We start from the raw sequence: 4,141 nt of genomic DNA on the forward strand, positions 1-4,141 counted from the left end.
AGCCTCTTCCAGACGTCCCATCAAGGACTAGGCGCTAGTACCTGCTCGGGGGCTAGAACGCCTGAACCTACTTGAGTGGCCTACGCAACGCGGCGAACAAAGGGTAAAAATTGCCAAGTCCCAACAACAACAATCCTCCCCAAGGACGTGACGGGCACAAAGATCACACATCAAAGACAAGTGTTTCATTAGAGATGGAAGCATGAGCCAAAGGCTTTATAATAGCATGCAAAGCGTGCAAACTTAGAACCCAAACGTTCTACAATATCATGCAAAGCATGTAAGCACAACCTAGGGACTACCCAACAACTCGGGACCAAAATAAACAAAAAGAGCACAAGAGGGCTACGCTCGAAACCTCGCTCGCTGACCCGTCCTCACTAGATCTTCTTCGATCTCCTCCCTCCGAACAAGACGCACCGAGGGAAGAAGAAGATAAAAGAACTTAGGGAGCGCAAGGTGCTACCCCAGAGCTCCCCAGAGTCTTCTCCTTCGATCGGGACAACGTGGATAATAGGGAAGGAGAGGCAAGGATGGAGTACAAGTATCGTGCCCCGGTACCATGGGCAAACTGGCTTTCACTTACTCCCAGTCGGCTAGCATCAATGCCTTCATCTCGTGCCTCCTCAGCATGCACCTTCGCCGCCGTGCTTCCAGGTGCGGCAGGTTGGAAGGATGAGATGGGGGTAGAATGACCTCAGGCGATTGACGGCCTAGGGTACGAGTATGGCATGGAGGATGAGGAAGCCCTATCTTCCCAACCTCCTGAGGTGGCTCCCTCGTCCTTTCATCCAGCACCTCATTTCATGCCGGATCCATGTTACCAAAGTTCTTCTCACAACATAGCATCCGGGCATGCCTTGAGAAGCTACATGGGGGATGAGGAATGCCTATTGCGAGAGTTCTTTTGGCATCGTGAGGAATGGCCAAAGCCGCCTAAGGCAAAGAGCAAGAGTCTAAAACCTAATGGATCTACGGCTTGAGCCATGGGATCTACAATCCGAGATATGGGAACTCTAGATGCGGAAACCCCCCTATTTAAAGCTGGGCAGATGGCCACGATCCAAAAGCGGTTACCATCCGTGCCCATGGACGCACCCTAAAAGAGCTTGACATCGAGGCGATGGTTCAGTACCCGCGCATTAAAGGTGTCAGGCTTGGATATGACAATTCATCTACTGCACGTCAAAAACCAAGGGGAAAGTACCAGGTCACGAGGCATCGGTATGACTCCCACGTGGGGTCCATCCTTATCGTCTTGGATATGGGGCTAGCCCCCTCAATAAGGCCTGACCGCCTCTCACACAAGACAAAAATGAATGACACCCCTGTGTGTTTGCTTCCCCGTGACGGAACATTCTGACCGATAGCCCCTTCATGGCCTCAACAAAGCCCCAAAGGGGCTCGGGGGCTCTTGACAGGTCTGTAGACCCGGGGTCCCCAACGGGACTGCCTTCCCCCAATGTCACGCCCTGTGCACGTCTGCATAGTGGCACCGTAAACCTACCCGCTATGACGTGATGGCCTGACAAGGAGAATAGGGACCAAGGACGGAGGCCATACCGTATCTGCTAGCATGGGATTCGACAAGACTAGGCAGCACTCATACACTCACTCTCTCCTGACCAATATGGCTATTCTAGACCCCCCTCCCTACTCTTTATTGGTTACGCACTCTCTAGCTCACACACATACGTTACTCCGCATGCACACATGCACCCTTATGCTTCACCACACTCCTAATACTTAGCGCACGCTTGGGTTCCTGCCTCTCTCCTCCACCGTGATGAGGACAAGACCAGGACTAAGGCACCCCCTCTTCTTCCTCCTCTCGCTTGTACCCCCACTGCAAATTTTGAGAACCTGGGCTTAGGAATAAAGTCAACGACCGACCTCTAACTGAACGTAGGGCACGTTGTCCAAACCAGTATAGATCCTATGTCATTGCATGCTAGGACATACCTGATTAACGCGCGGCAAAACTACAAATAATTACTTGTCAGTCAGATTTCACGCCGACAATTGGATTAACACAGAAATTACTAAAAATCAAACATGGTGACATGGCAGATATAAAGAATAAATTATAATTAGAGTTATGTCAGTGATTTGGTGCTGAAAACCTCTCATAATAGTTTTCATCACAAATCTATACTACCAAGAATTTAGAAAGATTTTATGAACAACATAGCTATGCCTTCCAAATAGAAGGAGATTAAACAACATGCATTTCATTTAGTATCGGAAACATATGGTGCACCTCAACAAGTAATTTTTCCTAGGTAAACAGTTCATAAGAAACCTAACAGAATTTATTTATCATTTTCTTACAATTTTCTATGGATTTCACAAGCTTCAACCGTTTTAAACAAAATTAAACTTGAAAAACAAAGAAAAATGCTTTTGCAGGAAAGCCCTCCGAAAAAACCTTTTCTAGCAAATCCGCCCTTCCTTTTACGAACTAGCCCTTGAATCTTTCACTTAGGCCACTTAACAAACTCTCACCTCACACTTAAACCTAAACATTTCTACATAACCCCCTGAACTTCCTATTCCTTTGCAACTCGACCCCCTACCCTTCTTCTACCTTGGGCTCGCCTGCATGCACGCACGGTGGCAGCGGCGATGGCGCGGCCATGCCGGTGCAAGATTGCGGCGCCCCACCCAGGAGACTACCCCACGAGCTTCCCCTAGTGCAGGCGCATCACCTCCCCTACTCAACTTCGCAAAACCCAAACCCTAGCTATCCTGGCGGCGAGCAGTGGCACACGCCTGGCAGCATGCATGAGAACGCGCATGGAAACATGGTTGAGACAGCAGTTTGGCGAGAGCTTGAGGTCCAAGGGCTCACCTAGGTTTCATTTTTGGAGTTGGTGGGGCAAAGGGAGTTCGAAAACGTGGGATTTGACAGTGGGGTGGAGTCTTGTGGCTGGCGGTAATGGCTTGCGTGGGGACTTCAATCTCCAGTGCTAGGGTGCATGGCGGCGGGTGAGAAGAGGTGGCCGAGGTAGATGGGGAGGTTGTCCAGCTTGGGGTGGTGGTGATTTGATTTTGGCGAGGTCGGGGTGGGGAATTTGGCTAGTGAAGGCGCCTTTCTCCGCTCGGCTCTGTTCGGTCTCGAGGAGAAGAAAAAGGAAGAAAAAGAAAGTGGAGAGGAGGCCGGTTTGCTTGGAGAGGATAAGGCTGGCGAGCGACAGTCGTTGGTCATGCTCTAGCTCTAGCAAACAGTGGTGGTGCAAGAGTGAGCAATGACGGCACAAGAGTGAGTAGTGGTGCTAGGATGGCGCTGACACCGCAGAAGTGAGGAGCGCGGCCGGGGAAGCGTTGGCGCGGACGTCAGCGGCATGGCGTGCACGGGGGTTTGACCACGTGCAGGGGAGGGGGACGGCCAAGCCGGGCGGTGGGGTAGGTGGCGTGGTGTGATGCAAGCGGCATGCGCTCTGCCCTGCTGTCTCTAACGGTAGGGAACAAAGGGATGGGGGCATGGAGGAGGCAAAGATGACGAGTGGGCCCGCCCTATTTTTCTGAAAATAAATTTCCCCCTTCAAAAGAGCAAGGTGCAAGTAGTCAAAAATTCCCCAAAAATACCCATTGGAAAGATAAAATCACAAAGAACACAAAGAAGCTTGAACCAACTCCAAAGATAGAAAGGATCACCCAAAATTTGAAAAGTAAAATAGTTGAAATTGAAACTTCACTGAATTTTTAACACTAGCAAACATCACACAAAAAATATGGAAAAATTCTATAAATTCATCATTTTGCATCTAGTATTTAAATAATATAATTGAAGGCATAGTTACATAGCAAAATTTTGAGTTACTTCATAATGTTGCATTTGAACAATAAACAACAATAAAACGGATTTAAGCGATTGCAATGCCATGATCCTCATGTTTATGGAGATGATTCTAATTACAATTTAAACACCCAGGGTGTTACACCCCACTCCCTCTCCCCCGGCCGAGGCGGACGGCGGGCGCAAGCCGGGCGGGAGGCCGGCCCGGGCCGGGGCGACGCGGGAGCCCTCTGGCAAGTGGGACCCACTGTTAGGATGGATGAAAAAAGGGACAGAAGCCTTACTTGATTTGATATTAGGTAGAGATTTGGACGTATCGTTGAACGGTCGGTCGGCACTACC

This window comes from Setaria italica, chromosome VIII (genome assembly GCF_000263155.2).
Source record: "Setaria italica strain Yugu1 chromosome VIII, Setaria_italica_v2.0, whole genome shotgun sequence".
NCBI lineage: Eukaryota > Viridiplantae > Streptophyta > Magnoliopsida > Poales > Poaceae > Setaria > Setaria italica.